The 9,352-nt window shown below is 43.1% G+C and overlaps 1 protein-coding gene across 1 annotated transcript in view; it reads left to right on the top strand.

Moving 5' to 3' along the window:
- The first annotated feature begins 1,631 nt into the window (after positions 1 to 1,631).
- The window catches only part of PTPRE (protein tyrosine phosphatase receptor type E), a 59,431-nt gene continuing 51,710 nt past the window's right edge, over positions 1,632 to 9,352 (top strand). The window contains exon 1 of the mRNA XM_035890425.1: positions 1,632 to 1,695. The gene's annotated coding sequence lies outside the window, so the exon portion shown is untranslated. The remainder of the gene's footprint in view (positions 1,696 to 9,352) is intronic.

Genomic DNA, 9,352 nt, shown 5'->3' with positions numbered 1-9,352 from the left:
AACACATTACAGTCCTGGAGAGGGGCTTGTTCAAGTCAAATAAGGGTGTGTTGGGGTTTTTTACTCTACAGTACCGATTCTACTATTATGTTCTCTGATGGGATGATAGATTTTACTTGCATGTTGTCCTTATCCTTCATAATCCTAGCTAGCTGTCTTCGAAATCCCCGTGCCGGTGAGCGGTGGTTGTCAGGCAGTGGTTTGCTGTTCAGCCGGTGGCAGCACGTGACGCCGTGCTCACGTCGGAGCGGGATTTCCGAAGGGACAGCTGCTCTGTGGACTTGGTTAAAGGGAAATAAAGCCGATGATGTTCCATGTAAACAGTGTGGTGAAACCTCGATAACTCTTCACGTGACTTGTTGACACCCAGTCTTTATAGGAGGGTGTTCTCGTGGTGTGGTTGGTTTGTTTTTAATCTGCCTGTGAACTTTACGCCCAAGCAAGAATCAAATGCCAGGCATGGCTGATGGCCACTTTGTTTTGGTCCTTGGTTGTATTAATTTAGGTGTTTGGCATTTGTTTCCATCAAAATCCGAGGCTGGAGAAGAGCAGAGGTGGCTGAGCTCTGCCTGGGCACTCACAAACCTCCACAGGGCAAGTGGAGGGCTAGGGGAGCAAGGGGCCCTGCGTCAGTAATGACAGTCTTAGTGTGGTTTTGCTTTCAAAATACATAAATTGCTAATGTAAACAAAGTTGAGCTAAGTATAAAACTGCTGATAAATGGCTCTGCTGCAATATTGTCAAGTAGTTGTTAGTGCCCTGCTTCTTGTCTGGCACCCGGAGCAGTAGAAGAATAAGTTACTAATATTAGTCTGAATATGTAAAAATATGGGAATTGGGAAAGGGAAGTAACTTGGTCATTGTATCACTTCCCAGAATTTTAATAAAATTAGTAAAAAGGGAGTTTCTCCATAGATGCTGTTCATCTTCAAAGCTTAGTTCAAAATTGTGTTGAATTTAAGCATGATAATATGGATAAGAGTAATCTTATCATCCCTGTTTTAATTAAATCTTAATTTCAGTGATGCGATTTAGAAACGATTAGTACAACTAAACTGTTTTTCCCTAAATATCAAAGCCTTCATTACTCTGCAGTGAGAAGCGAAGTGTTGTGTCTAACAAAGTACGTACATATAATGCATGTGATTATGGCAGGAACCAGTAAAATTATTGATTTTTGCTTTTATTCTCAAGATTTGCATTTATTCTCAAGATTGCAGCTGCTGGTACTTAGGAGTTTTCTTCTTACCTATGGAAGTGACTTCCAGACTCCTTGCCTCGGTGTCCTCAGCTGCTGTGTTTTACTGATGTAGAGTTGCTTTTCTGGCCTGATTTCTGTCCTCATCTGAGCATTATCTTCTGTTCCTGGCTTTAAAACACTCTTAATGAATTCTTCTTGTATGCAACTGGTATTTTCCTTTTCCTTCTGCATCAAAACCGAACATTAAGTGATAAGGCAATGGGAGAATATAAAACAAGTTTTAAAACTTTCCTCATCTAAAATGAACATCGCTTTTTCTTTTAGCTTTGTTCTGGCATGAGGAAAAAAAAGGTTGTAGTAATTTGACCTGAAAATTTATCTTTTGCTTGTTTTCTTTTAGGTCCAGGATGGAACATTCCTTTGTGTTAGTTTTCAGCTTGCACAAGCTTCACCACCCAATGGAACTGAATTGCCAAAACCAACCACAACAACAAGTAAGGACATCACTTCATTTGCAGGGGTGGGTGTGGGTGTGGAAAGGGACTTGTGGCGAGGTCCCACTGGTGACATAGCCCTGGGTATGTTTCCAGGACTTTGACCACACTAACGTGCTTCTAATCTTGCCTGATGACCTCTGTATTTGGTCTCCATATGACTGGTGATGGACACTTTTAATTTCTCTTTGTCATGTATGGGAAATGTGCAGGATAGCTTTGGGAGGGGTGGAGAAGCAGAGGATTGTGGATCTGTGATGTGATGGGACCTGGACAGATAATATGAGGTAGATAAATTAATTATCAACCAGACAACAGGATCAACATATTTAAACATCATGACAAACTATGGGTTTTGTACGTGTTCTGTGTTTTCTAATGATACGAGCTGTCGAAGGCAAGACTTGAGGAGATGGCTAATAGTGCAGGTGTGCTGCGTAAGATTAGGTCAGGGTGAAACACAGAAAAGCCTTTTTCAAAGACGTGAGAGCAGTCTTCTGCTCACTGGTCCACCACAGCATCTTTTATTGATCCTCATTTCTATTTTCGGAATTTCTTCCTCTTGCTTCGAGCCCCTCCTACTAGTACCTCCTAACACATTACAGTCCTGGAGAGGGGCTTGTTCAAGTCAAATAAGGGTGTGTTGGGGTTTTTTACTCTACAGTACCGATTCTACTATTATGTTCTCTGATGGGATGATAGATTTTACTTGCATGTTGTCCTTATCCTTCATAATCCTAGCTAGCTGTCTTCGAAATCCCCGTGCCGGTGAGCGGTGGTTGTCAGGCAGTGGTTTGCTGTTCAGCCGGTGGCAGCACGTGACGCCGTGCTCACGTCGGAGCGGGATTTCCGAAGGGACAGCTGCTCTGTGGACTTGGTTAAAGGGAAATAAAGCCGATGATGTTCCATGTAAACAGTGTGGTGAAACCTCGATAACTCTTCACGTGACTTGTTGACACCCAGTCTTTATAGGAGGGTGTTCTCGTGGTGTGGTTGGTTTGTTTTTAATCTGCCTGTGAACTTTACGCCCAAGCAAGAATCAAATGCCAGGCATGGCTGATGGCCACTTTGTTTTGGTCCTTGGTTGTATTAATTTAGGTGTTTGGCATTTGTTTCCATCAAAATCCGAGGCTGGAGAAGAGCAGAGGTGGCTGAGCTCTGCCTGGGCACTCACAAACCTCCACAGGGCAAGTGGAGGGCTAGGGGAGCAAGGGGCCCTGCGTCAGTAATGACAGTCTTAGTGTGGTTTTGCTTTCAAAATACATAAATTGCTAATGTAAACAAAGTTGAGCTAAGTATAAAACTGCTGATAAATGGCTCTGCTGCAATATTGTCAAGTAGTTGTTAGTGCCCTGCTTCTTGTCTGGCACCCGGAGCAGTAGAAGAATAAGTTACTAATATTAGTCTGAATATGTAAAAATATGGGAATTGGGAAAGGGAAGTAACTTGGTCATTGTATCACTTCCCAGAATTTTAATAAAATTAGTAAAAAGGGAGTTTCTCCATAGATGCTGTTCATCTTCAAAGCTTAGTTCAAAATTGTGTTGAATTTAAGCATGATAATATGGATAAGAGTAATCTTATCATCCCTGTTTTAATTAAATCTTAATTTCAGTGATGCGATTTAGAAACGATTAGTACAACTAAACTGTTTTTCCCTAAATATCAAAGCCTTCATTACTCTGCAGTGAGAAGCGAAGTGTTGTGTCTAACAAAGTACGTACATGCTGAAAGTGTATTGCTCTATAGAAACTCGCAAGATAATAGGATTATCTAATGCGTTTGATAGCTATTGAACTAATACAGTACTTTTTAATACAAAAATAAAGGTTTCTGATTGAAGTGTCAGGAAAAATTTAAAAGAATATGGGAAGAACTGAAGGATTCTAAAGAAAATCCAGCTTTCCTTTTACATGCTAATTTGATGAATGATCCGAAAAGATAAAATGCTTTTGATTCAGAAAGCAATAGTTATAATACATGGCATGTCATTATTTTAGCTGACTTGGTTTTTAAAACATTTGTTGAATTAAGATATTGTATGTCTTCTTATTTTAAATGTGGATACTTGCTCTGTATTGCTCAATTTTTTGGCGCTATTGCCATTTTGCTTCCTACAAGAGCACCATGACATCGGTATCGTGAAATTTCCCTGTCATTAAAAAAAAGAATGTTCTGCTTTTAATTGCACTTTCATCTGCTGGAGAAGTTGCACTGCCATCTACTCAGAGTATTCAACTACATGAAATAAAAATAAACCAGTATTTATATATTGGGATTTGCATAAATAAATGTATATTTTGAGTAGATAAAACTTTATGCTATCAAATATGTGACAGACTATTTATATTTTATACTGCCCATAGCATTCGAATAATTCTGGGTTAGTCAAATATTAATTAGTTATCCAGTATTAATCATAGGCAGGATTCTTTTACTTCCTCTTGTATTTTTACTTGCTATGTAGTTTAAATGTGAAAGCGGCCTGGGAGTTGCAGTAGTAAAGCTTTTAAGTCCTTTCCAAATGTTGAAATTTCTTTAGTATTTACTCGATGAATATTTCATGGGTTTCATGCCCATCTTTACGATTTCTTTCCACTACTGATGTATTAACGTGCAGAGGTAATGAATTTATCAGATGATAAATGATGAGTGGGAGGTTGAAAGGCAGCAAATGGTGCAGCTTTTGATGCCCTATTTATCGCTGGTTTAAACTTCCAAGAAGTTAGTGGGTGGCTTTTGAAGAGAACTGAAGCAATGTATAGAAAGAATGAAGTTGTTGCTATACGATGGCCAGAACGGGACCCGGGGATGGGGACTTTTCATGCTGGACTCACGGTGCTTCTTCCACGTAGAAAATGAGGCGTCATCAGAAAACTGAGTTTTGAAGAAGGAGGCTGGCTCATTTTACTTAGGATTTAAAAGCCAAAGGGATGCTTTGCTGGTAGATACTCAATTTGAAGAATTAGCTTGAAAAGCAGAATTTCAGAAATGGGTGGTTTTGGATTGGGGGTTGGACTACATGACCTCCAAAGGTCCCTTCCAACCCAAACTATTCCATGATTCTATGACTGCGGTGGCAGGCGGGGCGGTGCTTGGTCTGTCTGTGCGGCATTTGTGCAGGCTGTGGATGCTGGTTTGTCTTCCCTACCTGTTTTTTTCCTTTGCTCTTCCTGTATTTTTTTTTTTTTTTTTTTAATTTGGGGTTGTTTTTCATACGTGGCAAACACACCTCCTGGTTATCGGCTGCGTATCTGCTTCCTCTCCGCGGTCCAGGCACGGTGAAGCACAGCGATTCTTTGCAGGGTTGGGGTTTTGTCTTCCAAATTTAGCATGAAAGGGCTTAGTCTGGGCTTTGCGATATCCCTGTTGGCATGGGTGGCACAAGTTCAGCCAGACCTCAGGAAGGCAGGGTGGCTGGATGAAAAGTGAGAAAGGAGGAGGGTTCTCCTTTTATTGAGTTAACTTGTAGGTTTTCAGTGTACGGAAAGCAGACGCTGATGTGCAAGAGGCTTACTTACAATAAGTTGGGGAAATGGCCTCAAGTTGCACCAGGGGAGGTTTAGGTTGGACATTAGGAAAAATTCCTTCCCCAAAAGCGTTGTCACGCATTGGAATGGGCTGCTCAGGAAAGGGGTCAAGTCCCCATCCCTGGGGGCATTTAAAAGCCGGGCAGACGAGGTGTAGTGGTGGGATGGCAGGGTTAGGGGAATGGCTGGGCTTGATGTTCTTAAAGGGCTTTTCCAACCTGAACGATTCTATGATTTATGAAATCAATCACTGTTAAATCTGAACGGGAAGTTCAGTGAAGTTAAGCACTTGCACAAGTTTTTACAACAACAACCAAAAATAATTTAAGTACTCTGCTACTGCCCCAATGCAGACATTTCAAAAATGCCTACGTCCACAAAAAGTACTAAGTGTTACCTAAAATGTGACCCTTGCGTGTGTCTTCACCTTTGCATCAGTCCAAATGATGGCATGAGGACACCCTGCGCCGTACGTGCATCTGCGCTGCGAGTAGCATCCCGGCACCCCCAGCAAGGTGGTGACATGGAAGGGTTTCTGTCCTGTGAGCTCTGCCGCTCCCTGCAGTTGTTCATGGTGAATTTTGAGAGTGTTACCTGCTGTGTGGGGCATGTGAGGAGCATTGAAAGACTACGGTAAAAATTGAAGATGCTTCCATTGCCCTTTGAAACATGGACAGGTGAAGGAGTTACACGGAAGATGCTCAACGCTCTCCTGCGTGGTAGATTATCCGGTCTGAAGTGCCCCCTTAATTAACGTGCGAGGTCTTGCACGGCCACCAGGCAAGCTGGCTGCAGAAGTTGATGCAAGCTGGACCGAGCTCTTCAGCGGAGACATGTCCAAGAGCTCCTGTATCCCGCACGTGGGGGATGTGTTACTCTGATAGAAGTTGTGTGTAAGTACGAACGTTGGGGTAAACTGGGAACTGTTGGGGTTTGTGCCTGCAGGTGACAAAACACCTTTATTGAAATTAGACCAAAATTCTATTCATAATCATGTATTTTGTAACGTGGCACTATTTAAGATTGCGTGCGCTGTGTTTGCACAGCAGTTCCGACCCAAACCAGAGGCACGCGTCACTGCCCAAAAGCCTCGTGGTCAGATTTGGCTGAGCTCTGTTCCAAGGACATCTGTGTGTCTGCTGAAGGGACACCAGGGATGAAGGATGCGCCCTGAAAAAAAAACAGTCTAACCCAAATAATGGGTGGGAGAGTTGAGTTTTAGTTTGGGAGAGGTGGAGGGTTAAATTCTCTGTTGTCTGAAAAGAATTTCAGCCCTGTGAATAAATAGGGTCTGTTGTGGGATTTCTCCTGTGCTCCGATAAACCATATCGTGTCTGTTCCCTGTCAAGCACTGGAATAATTTCAGGTACCTGACGTGCTAATCTAGGGCAAGCCACGTGCCTTGCCTTGTGAGCTTGCTTTTGTGAAGGGAGAAAAAAAAAAAGCTTTAATCACATTTTTATTCATGGGCCATTTTACCCTTCAGACCCTACTTGCAAAAGAACTGATCCAGCAGTGAAGAAAACCAAAGTTTGGGAGAGAGCATGGATCACAGGACAGTTACCGATGTGCATACGCTGCTGTTGGTTCCCTTTTTTTCTTGTGGGTGGTTTTGGGTTTGACACATATGGAAAGTGGGAACATCGTAACCCTGAAGGAAATGGTGATACATTTCCAGAAAGAGCCATTCTGATGACTGGGCCGGCGGCGCAGGCAACGAAGCCAGGAAGAACCCGTGAGTCAGCCTCGGTGGGCGGCAGAGGAAACTCGAGGGGTTGCCACCATCCTCCTGGCCGTAATCCTCTTCTCTTGTCAAGATCTCACTATTTCCTTGTACTTCTAAAAAAAGAAGATCAGGAAGATCTTTTTCATGTGGGTGTGGACAGAAAGCTCAGTAGTTTTGGGCCACAGCTCTCTCGGTGCTGGAGCAGTGGAAAATTTTCGCTGGCAGTGGCTGCAGTGGAGACCTGCTTTAGAGGACCTCTGCCTCTTCTGCATGCATTTACTCAGATGTCTCAGTTGTCAATTTTTGAGGCAGCACTGCTTCAAAAAATATTTTGGGTCTGTCTTTCAGTCTCCCCTTAAAATCCCACCTCATGTATAGATAGTTGTGTTGGCCAAAGGTCTTCCAGCCTCTGAGTCTACAATGACCTAATTGTAGACCTGACTGAAACTTTCTCTTACAATTTTTGGGCTAGGTTTATAAAATTAGCGACGCAGACATGGAAGAAAATACAGGTAATAAACACAACTGTTTAAAACCACACCATGCCTTACACGCAGGCTCTGCAGAGGGTGAAGCCACGGCAAGGCTTCGAAAACAGATGTGCCCGTGTACAAGGAAGAAGGGACTGTTTGTGGTTTTTGACCTAATTTCCTTGTGAAATGGTAGGAGGAGAGGAGAGATCTTGATGCAGATAATTACATCGGTCATTGCGGGGCTGCTCTGTCCTTTAACGAAAGAAATGTAGAGAGCAGTCTGGCAGGAGGTTGAACTTCTCTTCTCCCGGGCTGGATTGAGGCTTTCCGTGGTTGTCCGGGAATCAGTTTTCCAAAGATGCCCCATGTACGCGGGGTTTATCAGTTCTTCTGAAGGGAGGAGACGGGGCATTTTGTATTGTGTCATGAACTGAGGGAGATTTTAATTCCCTTGTGACTCAAACTTCTTGTTTTTCCCCCTGTGTCATGGCTCTTGACACAGAGCCGATGATGAGAACTGACACAGAACTCCAAAATCCCGGAGGATTCCGAGTTAGGGAGCCTAAAATTTCTAAAGTTCAAAAGTGGCCTAAAGTGGCTCCTTTTTGCCTGTGAGGGGCAAACCCAGGTATTTTTGTTTGTTTCTGTGTCAGACCTTGGTTTCTATCAGCGTGCGGTATTGCTAAATACCACACAGGAATCATTCTGCTCTTCCTGGTGATGGACGTTCATCCAGGCACTCCTTCCAGTCGTGATTTTCTGAAACCCCGTCGAGTGGTGGTTCCTGATTACAATTTCATCATGCCTGTCGCTTTCGACTTTACATACCACTTAACAGGCCAACTTTCCTGCATTTTATTGCCTTCCCTTTCTTTGTACTACCATGTTGGCTTGAGATGCCTGCTTTCCTTGTCTGCCCCTAGTGCACCTATGCCTCTAAAGGAAGTTTTTCCGTGCCCTAATACCCTGTTTGAGCATCCAGAGAATTTCCAGCTGCTCCCAAGATAGAAGCCAACACTCAAATGGTTTTGCAGGGATCAATTCTGGACAGTCAGTTTATCCATATGAGCTCTTTTGTATAATATTGGAGGTGTTATGTGGTCTTATATAGCTACTGTAGTCTTGTGTTTTCAGGATATTTTATGTCGAGGCTTGGGGCAAGGTCTCTTCAAAAAGCTTTTGCTAAAAGCAAGCAAAAAGAAAGAGTTTTAGCGAAGTGTGAATGCAGGAGGTGTTAGAGAATTACTGCTGCAGTTCTCGCTGTAGGAATGGTGAAGAACTTGTTAAATGTAGTTGAAAAAGAAAAAAAAAAAAACCCACACTGGCAGCAACAAAAGTCACCTTAATTTTGGAAGCGTGTACATTGGTAAGAAGATACATCCGTGTGCAAATGGAGGAGGCTGAGGAAGGCTGGAGTAACGATGGAGAAATTGGGGGGGGCCTGACCCCTAGGGAACCATCCCGGTGGATGCCCGGAGTGTGGGCTGCTGCCTCGGGTGCTCCTTTGGCTGGGACTGAGGAAGGATTGGCCTCTTTCTGGACCCTGTGCCGATCAAATTCCAGGCACGAAGGCCTCATCCTTCCCACTTAGCGAGGTCTCTGCCACCACTCACCTGGATTTATGCATCTGGTCAGAAAGAGAAACAGGTAGCGGGGTTATATTTTGCTCGCTGAAGGCTAAGGCTGAGAGGTTTGCTTGCTTAAAATGAACCATGTTGTTCTTTAAATTATGTTAATCTGGCGTATGTTGAATTGTTCAGTAGAATTCGGCGGTTACAGAGCATAACGAAACTGAAATGTAAGGCGTCACGTACGTAAAAACACTGTTAACAAAAGGATGAGACTTGCAATTTATACTGGACAAAACTAAATTTTAATTTTTTTTAATCTCCATTCTGAGTATTTGTTACACGTCTCGTCATTCCTGC

Source organism: Egretta garzetta, unplaced genomic scaffold, assembly GCF_000687185.1.
Source record: "Egretta garzetta isolate BGI_Z169 unplaced genomic scaffold, ASM68718v1 scaffold152, whole genome shotgun sequence".
NCBI lineage: Eukaryota > Metazoa > Chordata > Aves > Pelecaniformes > Ardeidae > Egretta > Egretta garzetta.
Note: the sequence above shows the minus strand (reverse complement) of the source record. Positions and strands in the feature narration are given on the sequence as shown.